Genomic DNA, 15,318 nt, shown 5'->3' with positions numbered 1-15,318 from the left:
ATGGAACAACCCAAGGTTCAATATTATTGCTAGCATATTTGCTTAAGTAGCATTTATGAAATTATTTTCATATAATACAGGTAATCCTCCACTTGCAACCACAATTTGGACTGGAATTTCAGTCATTAAGCAATGTAGTCAGTAAGCAAGTCATAACTAGACCCAATTTTACTACCATTTCTATCAGTTGTTAAATGAATCTGGCTTTCCCAACTGACTTTGTCATATGCCAGCTAGGGAAATCACAAATTCCAATCACATGACCACAAAATTCTGCAAGACGCTAAAAGCAAGCCAGTTTCCAAGTACTCCAAATGTGCTCATATGTCTGCAGGGATGGTGTGAGGGTCGTAACTTCAAGGATGGATTCTAAGTCACTTTTTCCACAGTTGTCTTAATTTCAAACCATTAAACAGACAGTCATAAGTCAAGGACTACCTTTAAGTATTTGGAGTCAATAAACAAGCTGAATAATGGTGAACTGAAAGTTTGGGGACCACTGGGTTAGGCAATGTAATTCTTATTGTGAAGTGTTATGAGTGCTAGACCATATAAATAGCCTAATAGTATATTGCTGCAAAAATCACCATCCTGTCATCCTGCTAATAAAAATGTTTGAAAACAATATCCTTCCCTATTTTATTGCATTTTACTTCTTAATATTATGCATCGTTACTCAGATATCCCACTTAATTATCTTTACTAACAAAAACCCATGGCTAGGACCGCAGCCTCTAAATATAATGAGATTTGTTTCTAAATAAATATGCTTACAATTGCTCTTTTAATCCTAAGCATCTCTAACATTACAAAGTGAAGTCTTTCCAATTGGAACAATTACAAATACAATGAAATATATGCATATATAATTCTACTTCCCACTTTTGTGTTTTGATTTTAAATAATTGTACATACTATATTTGAAGGCTTCAATATCTACAAAGGATGTTTCAAAAATAAGCAACATATATTTGGAGGAAAAAGACTTACTAAATAGTTCAGACGACATCAATACATCAATATGAGGTAGTTTATTGTTTCAATGAGAATTACACAGCTCCATATTAAAGTTCTTATGGTACTTCACTTAAAAGTAGACTGGCTATTTTAGAAGAGTAGGAATGGAAGCCAAAATGTGTGATGCCTTGAGCTCCCAGAGGAAAGATGTGATATAAATGTAATCTAACAGTAAATCTTGCTAATTCACAACACTATATACTAGGTGCAATAATTGTAGCCTAGCCTCTATCTAAAATACTCAAGTAAAAGAAAATCTTTCCCAACCACTCAACTGAATAAGGTAAAATGTGCCTCTCTAAGAAAAACTCTGAAAGGGAATTGGAAGAGAATCTCACGTAAGGACTTAGCAACTAATGCCCTTAGGACCTTGAAACTTCAGCCATTTTCTGCCAAGCGTGGCCTGAAAATTAACATTAATAAGGCTGGAAATCTAACTTGCTCTACCACATTTCTATAGGGAAGGACCTCTGTGAAGAGTAATCCATTTAATCTCAATAGCCTCTAAACATGTTTAAAGAACAATGCTAAAAATACATTTTAAATGTATTTTCTTTAAAAAAAGAACAGGCATTTAAATGTTTAATAGAGTCTGCAGATTGTTAGAGTGACATACTAAAATATCTGTTAAAGCTATTTCAGGCGACAAATTTTCATGTACCTTTTAAACATTCCTTTATTAAAATGCATATGCAAATACAACAAATAAAAACCTTACGTAACAAACATACTAAAGTACGGCTAATATTTAGATTGCAGATGATACCACTCTAATGGCAGAAAGTGAAGAAGAACTAAAGAGCCTCTTGTTGCGGGTGAAGGAGAGTGCAAAAGTTGGGATGAAACTTAACATTAAGAAAACCAAGATCATTGGCATCCGGCCCTCTCAATTCCTGGCAAATAGATGGGGAAGAAATGGAGGTAGTGACAGATTTTATTTTCCTGGGCTCCAAGATCACCGCAGATGGGGACTGTAGCCAAGAAATTAAAAGACGCTTGCTCCTGGGGAGGAAAGCAATGGCAAATCTAGACAGCACACTAAAACGCAGAGGCATCACCGTGCCTTTCCAGTCTTTCCAGTTGCAATGTATGGCTGTGAAAGTTGGACCATAAGAAAGGCTGAGCGCCAAAGAATTGAGGCCTTTGAACTGTGGTGCTGGAGAAGACTCCTGCGAGTCCCTTGGACTGCAAGGCGATCAAACCGGTCAGTCCTAGAGAAGATCAACCCTGACTGCTCTTTAGAAGGCCAGATCCTGAAGTTGAAACTCAAATACTTTGGCCACCTAATGAGAAGGAAGGACTCACTGGAGAAGAGCCTAATGCTGGGAAAGGTTGAGGGCAAGAGAAGAAGGGGACAACAGAGAATGAGGTGGCTGGATGGAGTCACTGAAGCAGTAGGCGTGAGCTTAAATGGACTCCAGAAGATGGAGGACAGGAAGGCCTGGAGGAACATTGTCCATGGGGTCGCGATGGGTCGGACATGACTTCGCAGCTAACAACAACATCACAAGTATTTAGATTAGATAGAGATCTGGGCAGCTCTCACCCCATGGTATTTTAGGAGGCCTTAAAGATCTGGCTATTGTACCAGTGCCTCAGGGTAGGGTGGATGGAACCTCTTTGTTAGATGTGTTTATCACGTGCTACATGTTTGGATATTAGTCTGGATTGCTGAGTTATTTTTATTAGTGTCTATTTATTTTGTTCTAGTTGTTATTTTTATATTGTGAGCCACCCAAGGTTGTCTTGGATTTGGCCAGCAAGGAAATTGAATTAAATGCATAAAATAGAACACATGGATACGCCTTGCCAAGACTATGATAGATGTCTTATCTTTCACCCTAAGTAAAACAACATTCAGTTGAAAAGTATGCAACGTACCTTGGTGAAGAGAAACATATTTTGCATACCTAGTTCAAGAATTTTGTGCATCTTCGCATGTGTGTGTGTGTCCTTGAATCAGTCTTTTGACTGCTGGAGACTGCCTGGACTCTTCACTGCAGTTTTCTTGGCAAGGTTTTTCAGAAGTGGTTTGTCACTGCCTCCTTCCTAGGGCTACAAGAATGAATCGCCCAAGGTCACCCAACTAGCTTTGTGCCTAAGGCAGGACTAAAACTCACAGTCTTAGCCTAATACCTTAAGCACTATACTAAACTGGCTTTCAGCCCAAGGAATTAGGGCAAACCAATATTTAAACAGAGCTTGTGGAATGAATACAATTCTCAGGTTTAAAGGAAAAAGATGAAAGACCAGATCTCCAGAAAATAAAAAGTGCTATTTCAGAATCCTGAGTGTAAACAGCAAACCTCAAAACTTATCTGATCTTCTAATAGCAAAATCTATGCTCCAGCCAGAACAGAAAATGATTTGGAAGGCCCCTTCTCCATTTGGATTTAGAGCACTGAAGCATTTAAATAACATGTATTAAAGTATCAAGGGCTACATCAAAGCATTACAAAAAGAAAAAATGAGGGGGGAAAACCCATTTAGTCAAGTGCATTCTTCAGAAGACAGGGTTTTTTTCTTTAAAAAACCCTGCTCTAACAAAGACTATATGTGTTCCCTAACATCACAAAAATAAGTGTTTATTCAAAGCATACTGCTTTCATTGATGTCAGGTGGGTGGAAGGAATCATGAGAAAATTCAAAGGTTATCTTCAATCAGACAGAGGAAAAGGAGAAAAAAGAAAGAGAAGAACCAGGGATCATAACAAAAACAAATTAGTACTGCTCATCCCTTGTACTTCTGGAAAGGTAAAAGAGGAAGGTCAGCTGTGTTTAAAGTTAAGTCATTTCCCATTAACAGCACTAATTTGGAGACACACCAGCAGTAATACTCCTTTATCTGCAAAACTGAGGTTTGGAGAAAAATGGCAGGGAAAAGGGGGGAAGTGTGATTAGCTCTAAATTTTCAGCATGAAAAGATCAAGATCATATATAAGCAAGAAGCAACAATTGGACTTCTGAAGGGAAATGCAAAATGGTGACAGTGGAAAACGAAAGTTACCATGGAAGTAGGGATGAAAATTTAGGCAACAAGATTTATATAAACTGGCATAGATTGTGGTGGGGTAGCAAAGGTTTCATTCAGAGGCTTTTCCTAAATAAAGCAATAAAGAAAAAACGATATACCATGATTCACTGAAACATTTGAGGACTGGAGGTATATTGGGTGGGTGGAAAGGCCCATTCTGATATTTGATAATTTCCATAGCCAAGAAAAAAGAAAGGTTCCACTCAAACACCATAAAAAGGAAAGAGAAACAAAAAAGTACATGAATCTTCCAAATTGGAAGTAGATTAAGGGCAACTACAAACCTATTTAGAGAATTGGGAATAATATATGTGGAAAATGGAACTTATTTCTGTATGATTATTTATAGTCTGTAATCTATATAATCAGGCAGTGTCTATGGAACTTCGCTTATATTTATTTACATTACCATTTTTGCCAATACACGTTTTTAAAAATTACATAGAATTGACTTCTAGGAAGTGAGAAAAAGAGAATCATATTACTTATCTCTTTGCATCCTACATATTGGGAAAACCTTTCCATCATAAGATAAACAATGTAAAGACAGTAGAAAAAAAGAGAATTATGGACAACTTAGAGGGGATATAAATTATTCCTATTTAATTAGTTTTCTGCTTTCAGAACTAAACTACTGAAGAAGCTTATGGTAGCCCACATTTATGATTCGTTCATATCCAAAATTGGTAGCTTTTGTTTAAATACACTAAAAACTCTTACATTTAAAAAACAAGATGATTATGAAAAACTGAATGGGCCACCTCTACTTTCAATAAAGGAAAACAATATAGGAAAGCAGCTTTTATTTGGCCACTGTAAAATAAGTGGGTGAAGAAAAGACACAAATACAACGGGAAATAAATGTTAATTTGTTCTTTTCTTCCTGTCTTGGGAACAAAAATATACGTGTAAGACATTTATATTCAAATGTTCTCTTTTCAGTCATGGTCTCATTTTGAGACCGTTAAAAAAAGTTTTAAAAAGAAAATACTAAAGGACCACTAAACAACCATTCATGGTAAATGGTAGCAATACTTCCCCGTTTCACCTAAAATGAAAATGTTTCCTTTGGCCCTTTCTCAAAATAGGTATTCAACTTCCCTCTGGAAAGTTGGCTGAAGAAGCGTTCTCTGGACAAGGGAGCATGAGTTTGAAGAAATATTAAAAATGTCTCCCCTTCTTCTCCTGTCCCTATGGCAAAAAGGCCAAGGCTTCAATGCTGCTGCTGATAGTAAAAACAGCATAAATACTAACAGATAGCCCCTCAGCCAAATTGGCCACAAAAATTCTCCTACAATATGAAAAGTGGATATGGAAATAAAAGGAATGAGGAAAAAGTAAGTACATTCTCCTCCATTTCACATCAATTTTTTTTACCCAACTGCCCAAGAGCAGATACATCTCTTTTCCCATATAGAAAGAATTCAGTCTAGCGGTCAAGGCATCAGGCTGAAACCAGGATACTGTGAGTTCTAGTCCCACCTTAGCCATGAAAGCCAGCTGCAAAACTTTGGGCCAGGCACCCTCTCTCAGCCCAACTCACTTCATAGGAAGAAGGAAAGGGTACTGTATATGTTTTCTGCCTTGAGTTATTTCTAGACATAATAGAGTGGGATATAAATAAATAAAAAATAACTAAGGAAGTTTACCCTTTATTAACAGGAACTTAGGTATGTGAAAGAAACACTGATTTTTTCCCCTAATTTTTCCAGCACCTGTTTTTCAAGGGCAGAGGCGATCCTTTGTAGATTTTCCAGAGGGAACCTCAATAGTTATAATAGTCCTAATTTTGCTTGCTTCCAATAAGGCAGCTACACTTTGATGCGAATGCAATATTATTAATTACAATCACTAGGCCATTGGGGGAGCTCCTCTGTCAATTTTTCTGACGGTTTTGATTACCTTAACTCCTTTCCAAAGGGATAGCTTCTGAATAATTTATATTAACAAATTATTAGCACTAATACAAATAATTTATCTTTACTTCTATCCCCAACTTTTCAGAAACAAAACCTTATTGCTACTGTTTGAAATCCTTGCATGCTTTTATTACCATTTTCCCAGGAAGGACAAGCAGTTGAAACTTTTATGCTTAATGTTTTCAAAACATTCCCCCTCCTGAACAACAGGCAGCATTAGTGGGAGAAAAGTCAAATTTTATTTATTTAATTTACCTAACAGCATGGATCCCACTCTTTAGACAGAAAGATTCATTGAGTAGCTAACAGGATTAAAATGCATATAATAACAATACAAAAATCCATCATCCTGTTTTTACAAAGTCCGTAACAGAGAACGAAAACAGTATAAAAAACCATTATACGTTCAATAACAGTACTATCCCAGACTTTGAAAATTAAATCTGCTCAATTGAAAATACAGATAGTAAGAAGTACAAGGGGAAACACCGTCCGTAATATTTTTTTTGATGAGAATACATTCAAAAGCGGTTAAATGAAAATGGGAGAAGAGCGACGGCCAACAAAACACCTACGGTCACCGCGGTGGGGAGTCATGAAAATCCTTAAGATTTTAAAATAAGAAAATTCGGCATGAAAAGCAACAAGGACGATATTCGTTTCCCAGGAAGGGTTTTTGGTTTGTTTGTGGTGTTTTTTTGGGGGGGAGGGGGAAAGAGAGACAGAAGATTTAAAAAAAAAGTGGAGCAAACCTTTCCCCACTGAAATGGACACAAGTAATAATAATAATAATAATTAATAAATAATAATAATAATAATAATAATAATAATAATAATAATAATAATAATAATAATTAATAATAATAAAGTTGGAAGGGTGGGAAGGAAAACGAGAGGGTAAGAATGGTAGCGATAACTCCGATGAAAGTATAGCGATCATTAGGCAGAAATGAATTAAAGTGAATTGCCCGCCCCCCCCCCGCCTCAGTCCCTGTGGAAAAGGGAGGGAGCCCATTGTGAGGCGAAAGGGCCAATTAAGTTCCTCGCATGCGCCCCCCCCGTCAACAGCGCGAGGGAGGGGCCCTCTCGCCGCCCCCCCCCTTTCACGCGCCTGTGGAAAACTGTCTGAGGAAGTTCCCCTTCTCCTCGCCCCCCCATGTGGGGGAGGAGGGGGAGCGTGAGGAGGAGAAAGAAACCGCTCGTTCCCCGAGGCCCCCTCCTCGCCCCCCCCGGACTCTTCCCCTCCCCCACTCACTCTTCGCTCCGGAGTCGCGGGGGAGGGGGAGGAGGAGGAGGGGGGGAGTAGCCCGTCCCCGTCCCTCCGCGCTTCCACCCTCACGAAAACAATGCGGGCCGCTCGGCTGCGGCTCCGGGGCTGGCCGACTCGGCTCTCCCGCGCTCGGCTTGCTTCTTCGCCTCCTCGCTCCCCGCTCAAGTCTCGGGCGGCACGCGGGCCTCGGCTCAACGGCTTACCCTGAACCCAGAACCGAGCAGAAGGTGGGGGGGGGAGGAGGAGGAGGCTGAATAGGGCGAGGGTGGGCTTTTTTCCTCTCTCTCCTCCAATTCGCCTCTGCGCATGCGTCTTCTCCGCGGGTCTACTTCGGGCAACGTAGTTCTGCACGAGCCCCTCCGAGCGGCAGGCAGGGAGAGGGAGGACTACCACTCCCAGAAAGCCTCGCGCGCGGGCCGTGCTTGGAAAGGCTACGCTGGCCTCTTTTTCTTCAGGACCGGAGAGTCAATGAGGAGTGGGAGGGTGGAAAAACATGGCTGTGCTTAGCTTGAAGCGGCTGGGGGTGGGGGGAGAACAGACAACCGTGGTCGGGGAAAGACTACTTGCAGCCCGGGCAGCTGAGTGGACCTGCTAAGGCCTTTGCAGCTCCTTCTCACGGGAAGAGCGCCCAGCAGGCAGAAAGGCGCGGGTGCAAAAGAAAGGAGCGGGGATGGGGCTGCAGCCCTCACCTGGGGCGTTTGTGTATGTTTTAAAAACCTTTGCGGGATGGACAACAAATGAACAGAACACACACACACACTTTGCACACCTTGTTTGTGAGGTGAAGGCCCTGGCTTACAGAGATACACACGTGTCCCGCCCGCTTCTCGCTGCACAATGAGAGAATCTTGCTGCAGAGGCCGGAGATTCGGCGAGGGAGAGGAAGGCCTCAGAAGGGAGGTCCTTTCACGTCCTCCATTGATTCACTTTCTTCAGGATCACCTTTTCTCGTCGCTGATTAGGGTTGCTCTTAATGAAAACGACAAGGGCCGCAACAGTAGTAGTTTGCCCCATCTCTGGCTATCGTCGAGTTACTGAAGAATGAAAATAAATCCAAGCATATTTTTTTTAAAAAAAAGCCACTGCCCAAGTACAGTATTTTTCTCAAGGTCATTGGGACTGGAAGCAATTTAGACCCACTATTTAGTTTTTTGTAATGATCATTTGCCTTACACTTTGAGGAGTCACCCATGTTAGGACTGCAGCTTTGCTATGCTTTTTTTAATCTGATTTATCCGATTTCTGGATATAATTTAGATAAATGCATAATATTTCATGTTCTATTTAAAACAAGGTAGAGAAATGCATGTCGATTTTGAAACATGATAGTGGACTGCATGCTGATACAGTGCTTCGTATTAAAAATAGTGTTAACATAATGAAGTAATTGTGTCAAGTGTGACTCCACACTAATACTGTAGTAGTGTGATAGCATTGATTTCAATGTACAATTATTACGCATGTGTTTCTTTAATTTATTATAATTTATAATAAAACTTGTACCCTTACACTTAATATTTAGTAATACTTTTGTTAACAATAAAACCAACCATCCTGATTTAACCAAATCTTCAGTACAAATCTGTTGACAGAATTTCTGTTAATTTCATGGGGGCTGACCTAAGCATGGCAATCTGGACCCAACCTCGTAAAAATTAAAGTATATTCAGACTGGTAAATCAGAACTGTTACTGAGACCCTTCATTCTATCTGGTTTATCATGCTTGCCATATTTTGTCTTTTATTTATTTTACTGTTAGTTATTTTTATGCTGCCTTTATTATTTTTATAAATAACTCAAGGCTGCAAAAAATATATGTACTATTTCCTCCTATTTTCCCTACTACAAGCCTGTGAGGTAGTTTGAGCTAAAAGAGGGTCACTGGCACAAAGTCACACAGCCAGCTTTATTTATTTGATGGCTATTTGTTGCCCAGACATTTTGAAAGTCAGGCACTATACTAGTTTAATACATTATTATTACTATTATGGTTGGTCACAATCAGATGTTTAGACTGGATTTAGCATTTTTATCCACCTACCCAATCCTTCCCAAGGATCTGAGATAGGCAGATGTTGTTTGGTGATGTTAACTGTACAGAGTCCTAGGATGTAAATTGTTCAAAGTAAAGCTGCCTTTTGCAATTGACTGATGGTGATCAAGTGGTGCTCCAGATGTTTTGGGATTGCACCCAAGGCATCTATTACTATTGGTACTATCTTTGCTTTCTTTTGCCACAATTGTTCTATTTGCTGGTCTTTGTATTTTGTTATCTTCTCCAATTCTTTCTCTTTTATTCTGCTGTCTCCAGTGCAGCTCACTGAACAGTGGTGTTACATGTGGGGCCTCCAGAACTGTCTGTGCCGCAGCATTCTGAACCAATTATAACTTCCAAATACTCTTCAAGAATAGTCCCTTGTAGAGCGTGTTGCAATAATCCAAGTGGGAGATGACCAGGATGAGAGTGACTGAGCACATGGCCTCGTGATCCAGAAAAGGATGCAATTGGCGCACTGCATGAAGTTGTGAAAAGTCTCCTAACCAAAACTGCCAAATTAGTTTCAGAAATAAGAATGACAAGCAAGAAATCGTTGTTTTTTTACTTATAAAACAGCTGTATCCTTTGAACATCCTACTGTGGTTATAGTCATGGTTATGGACTCTTAAGGTTGTGGTATATTATTTTTTGGAAATGATATTTTGATCCTTTTTTCACTAGCTAAATTAGTGCTTTGGAGCAATCCAGATCTCAGAATTAATTTTAAAAAACTACCCACTGTTAACAATATCTACTGATATCCCAGGTGGACCATACAGTCTCAGCCACCATCTTTTCATTTTTTTTGACATTCACACACCCCACAAGTCCCTGGACACAGCTCAGTTTCCTTTTTGGCAAAGCTACTGTATCTGCTGCTCTCCTACGGTCCCCTGGGTCCTAGAATGCGCAGAACTGATCGAGTACAGGAGACATGGATTTTTGTTTTGATCTGCATCATGGCTTGCCCTGGAGCAAACTTTAGCACTTCTAATACGTTCAGCTACTTGCACCCTCTGTATTAACCACAGTCAATAAATTAAACTCTACGGACATCTTTTTTTGTAATGGAATTACTTGGCTTGCTGCAAAGGTTGGAATCTATTGACATATCAATGTGAACTTAGCAAACATTTACTGTTGACAGCAAGGCCTGGTAAATCTGTTGTCCTCCTGTGGTTTTGGATAGTGCTATATTGCATATCCCGGATTTAGACTCTTGCCTGATAGGTTTGTCATGTAGCTTCATTGTAAATCAGTGTTTCCTTTTGCCATATTAAGATGATGGAGTGCAAGTCCACACATCTTAAAATGGCAAAGATTGGGAAACACTGATTTACAATGCAGCTAATTATAAAATGGTGTTTGGCTCTTCTCCACACAACAGCTGATTGCTTTAAAGCTCTTGTTTAGTCAAAACACTTCAAAATTCTTGAAGTTCTGTGACAGAATTATATACAGGTAATCCCGAGTTCAAAGTTACGTGATGAGCACCCCCTAGTGCTTACGAGTAAGTCCCGAAGTTACGAATATTGCAGCACCACAGCAGTTGTTTGCCCTTACAAGCGACTGCAGTGGTTCTGTAACATTCACCCTGGTTATTCCCCCCCACCCCACCCTGGGCCTCCCTAGGCACCAGGCCTTCAGTACTCACCCTGTGAAGATTGAGATCCTTTGCTTTCTTGGCTGCTCCAGGCTTCTGCGTTTGCAGAGAATGGAGGCCTAAAGTAATGCAAGATCACGTGAGATCAGTAGGGCGAGATCTCAAACTACTGATCTCGCGTGATCTCATGGTACATTAGGCCTCTGGTCTCTGCAACAGAGAATAGAACCGAAGCTGAGGGATGCTTCCATGTGCCTCTGGAGGCTGGATCGGGGTTCCGGAGGCCTTTTCCAGGCCTCTGCCACCCGGATCTGAGGCTGGGGAATGCTTCTGTGCCCCCCCGTGGCCCAATCTGGGCTCTGGAGGTGTGTTCCAGGCTGCTGCGGCCCGGAACAGAGGCTGGGGATGCTTCCACGCCCCACCACAGCCCGATCCTGGCTCTGGAGGCATTTTCAAGGCTGCCGCCGCCTGAACCTAAGGCTGGGAAACACTTCCAGCCCCCCCCCCGGCCCCTGTGGCCTGATCTGGGCTCCGGAGGCCTTTTCCAGGCTTGATCGGACCATAGGGGGGCTGCAGAAACGTTTGCCAGCCTCAGATCTGGGTGTCAGTGGCCTGGAAAAGGCCTCTGGAGCCTGGCTCGGACTGCAGAGGGTCGCGGAAGCATTATCTGACCTCAAATCCAGGTGGCAGCAGGAACCGCGGCAGAGAGGAGACGGATCTTTTCCAGGAGAGTCCTGCACGGCAGGAAGAGAGGGGGAAGCATGCAGTATCTTAATGCAGGGCTTTTCAACCAGTGGTACGCGTACCACTGGTGGTACGCAAGCACGTGGCTGGTGGTACACGGCGTTGCCTTCCTCCCCCCTCACCTCCCCCCACCTCCCCCCTGCTCCTTCCTAGCTTACTTGCTGCCAGAAAACATGCTGCTGCAGGAACCTACCAGGACACGCAAAGAGCGCAGGCGCAGAGTGAGGCCCCGCCCTCCCCTGGGACTCATTGTGCAGCAACTATATTGTCCTTCCCCCAGAAACAAGCGCGAGCCTGAAGGGGACAGAGCCATCCACTCCCTCGGCAGGTAGGTGTTATCGTCCACTCACGTCCATCTTCTTTTCCTCCCCCCCGCAAGCTTGCGATACCCCTCACAGCCCTCACATTGCCTCCCTCCCGGGGCTCGAGAGATTTCCCCCTCTCCTCTTCCCGATGTGCAATGCAAAGGGGAAAGCAAAGTGGCCAGATGGTGTGCGCCCTCCCCGAGGATTCATCCTGTGGCAGCAGGTGGGAATCGAGGCCCACGTTTGTTTTCCTGGTGCGCGCCAGGGCAGGTGAAGCCATCAGAATGTGGGTGTGGAGGGAAAAACGCGCCCGACTCCCTCCCCCCCACTGTTGGCAACTCCGTACAGCTGGCCCTGACCTCCACTGACTCGAGCCCATTGGCAGAGGTCAGGGCCAGCCGTATAGAATCGCCAGCTGATCCGTATGGCTAGCCCTGACCTCTGCAAGTGGAAAGTGAGGGAGATTACTGTACTACTACTACAGTAGAGGAGTTAAGACAAGAAAACATAAGTTACTCTTGGTTTCAATATACCCAATTGAAAGCTAGGTGGAAGTCAGATCAAAAGGTTGGCATCACAACTACAGATCAAAATTTAGTAAAGCAAATTAGAGATTCAAATTGTGCACATATAAAGAGGTTATATAATGCTTGAATTGGATTCGGAAACGGAACTGGTTAAAGACTGCATGATAAAGTGGGCACAAAATATTCAGGAACCAATTTCGCTGGACACCTGGGAGATAATTTGGGTCAGAAATGTTAAATTTACCCAGGCTCAAAATTTAAGAGAAAATTTTTATAAAATGTTTTATAGATGGCATCTGGATCCCAAGAAGCTGTCCAATATGTATCCTAATGTACAGTCTAAATGCTGGAGGTGTGGTAGTTTAGAAGCTACCTATTTTCACATGTGGTGGACTTGTAGAAATATAAAAGCTTTTTGGATTAAAATTTGGTGGAACATTCAAAAGATTTTTAAGAGAAAGATAAAGTTCTCCCCGCAATTGTTTTTATTGGGCATTGTTGTAGATTGTGATGTTAAAGAAACTAACTTGATGTTGAACATGATAACGGCAGCACGGTTACTGGTGGGACAATATTGGAAGAAGGATAGTTTGCCCACTATAGAAGAATGGGTGTTTAAAGTTTCGAATCTTGCAGAAATGTCTAAGATTTCTGCTTATCTGAAGGATCATTCACAGGAAAGATATATTTCAGTTTGGAGGAGATGGATAAATTATATTGAAAACAAATATGGGACCAAAAAGTACCATTTAGCTTATGAGTAGATTTTAGTGGGATATTGTTATTGGTACGTTGTTTGTAGTTATGTTAAAAGAGAGTTAAAGCGCATTATGAATTTGGTTAATTGTATATTATGCATAATTTTTATTTAGAATATGATTATTGTAACTATAATCCTGTATTTAGCTCTGGGAAGTGGGGGGGGGAAGTGGGTGGGTTTGGGGTGGGAGGGATTTGGGGATATATTGTAAAATTTTGTTTCTGTAAAACTCTTTAATAAAAAAAAAAAAGAAAGTGAGGGAGATTGCCAGGAGCATGAATCGGCACATGCTGAGAAACGCCGATCTCGCGCTCCTGCAATCTCCCTTGCTCGGTTTCAGCTTGCCTTGCTGCAAGAGAAAGCAAGCTGAAAAGGAGCGAGGGAGATTGCCAGGAAGGTGAATCGGCCGATCTCGCGCTGCTGCAATTTCCCTTGCTCGGTTTCAGCTTGCCTTGCTGCAAGAGAAAGAAAGCTGAAACGGAGCGAGGGAGATTGCCAGGTGCTGCTGCAATCTCCCTTGCTCGGTTTCAGCTTGCTTTCTCTTGCAGCAAGGCAAGCTGAAACCGAGCGAAGGAGATTGCAGCAGCGCGAGATCGGAGATTCCTGGCAATCTCCCTCGCTCAGTTTCAGCTTGCTTTTTGCAAGAGAAAGCCGGGCCACAGGGCCACCTCCGCGGGTGCTGCTCTAGCACGGAGAGGGAGAGGCCGGTCCCCATTCGGCCTGCCAGCCCCGGGAGAGCTCCGGGAGAGCGGCTCGCCAGCTGCCGAATCCTGTCTTTCAAGCAGGAGCGGCCTTCCCTGCTTGCTCTTAGTTGGCACCGGGAGCAGCCACCGCCACCCGCCCCACTTTTCGCAAGCCCTGCTATGCCGCCACTGCAGGTTTCCAGCAGCAGGAGGCTCCGGGACGAGGGCCTGGGGGTGAAGGAGTTGGGGCTGCTCCGGCGGGCCACTTCTGTGGCAGTGGGGCATGCTGGTGCCCTGCGCTGCGCTCCACTGCAGGGGCTGCCCTGGGAAAGGTGGAAGCACAGCTGTAGTCTGGGACGGTCAACTGCTCTGAGCCCTGTCTGGCCGGCTTTGTGCCTCCATCCCCCAAGAGCAGCTGGTTGTGAGTTGCTAGTGTGCGCTTCCCTGAGTGTGCCTCAGCCCCGGATCTCCCCCCACCCGGGACTACGGCCGCGTCTGCAGAAGGCGAGTGGGGCAAAGGGTGCTTTGGTGCATCTTCCATCCCTCTCGTGTGAAGGGTGCCTTCCTGCCCCGTGGTCCACAGCAGCATTGTTGGTGTGCGTGGATTGACTGAGCGAATACGAGGTATTTCTGTTGCTGGAATAAAGCTTATTAAATGAGCTAGCAACCTCCAAGTATCATTGATAGATCTTCCCCAACTTTCCTCCGGTGCTTCATAAAGAGTTAAGTGGGCATCAGGTTTCTTGGTAAAAATGGATTTGGAAGGAAGGAAGGAAGGAAAGAAATGACAATGGGAGGGAGGAAAGGACAAAGAGGGAGGGAAGGAAGGAAGGAAGGAAAGGACAATGGGTGAGGGAGGGAGAAAGAGAAAGAAAGAGAGAAAGAAAAAGGGAGAGAGAGAAATAGAGAAGGAGAGAGAGGAGAAAGGGAGGGAGAGAGAGAAAGGAAGAGAGAAGGAGAAAGATAGGGAGAGAGAAATAAAGAGGGAGAGAAGGGGAGAGAGAAGGAGAAAGAAAGGGAGGGAAATGGAGGGAGAGAGAGAAAGAGGGAAAGAGAGGGAGAGAAAGAAAGGGAGAGAGAGACAAGGAGAAAGAAAGGGAGGGAAATGGAGAGAGAGAGGGAGAAAGAGAGAGAGAGAGAAAGGGAGAGGGAGAGAAAGGGAGAGAGAGGAGAAAGAAAGAGGGAGGGGGAGAGAGGGAGAGAGAGAAATTAAATTAGTAACATGATTGTTAAGTGAATCTGGTTTCCCCACTAACTTTGCTTGTCACAAGGTTGCAAAAGGCGATCACATGACCCTGGAACAATGTGATCATCATAAATATGAATCGATTGCCAAGCATCTGAATGTAAATCACATGACCCTGGGGATGCTGCAACGGTCATAAGTGTGAAAAATGGTCATAAGTTACTTTTTTTT

General features: G+C 43.0%; 1 protein-coding gene across 5 annotated transcripts in view; it reads right to left on the bottom strand.

Moving 5' to 3' along the window:
• The window catches only part of GTF2I (general transcription factor IIi), a 78,252-nt gene extending 70,701 nt beyond the window's left edge, over positions 1-7,551 (bottom strand). For 4 of the 5 annotated variants that reach the window (XR_014026071.1, XR_014026072.1, XM_081324904.1 and 1 more), the window contains exon 1: positions 7,226-7,551. The gene's annotated coding sequence lies outside the window, so the exon portion shown is untranslated. The remainder of the gene's footprint in view (positions 1-7,225) is intronic. The other variant, XM_081324905.1, reaches the window with a different exon arrangement.
• Positions 7,552-15,318: the final 7,767 nt, after the last annotated feature.

The sequence above is a fragment of the Vipera berus genome (assembly GCF_964194415.1).
Source record: "Vipera berus genome assembly, chromosome: 1".
Lineage (NCBI taxonomy): Eukaryota > Metazoa > Chordata > Lepidosauria > Squamata > Viperidae > Vipera > Vipera berus.
Note: the sequence above shows the minus strand (reverse complement) of the source record. Positions and strands in the feature narration are given on the sequence as shown.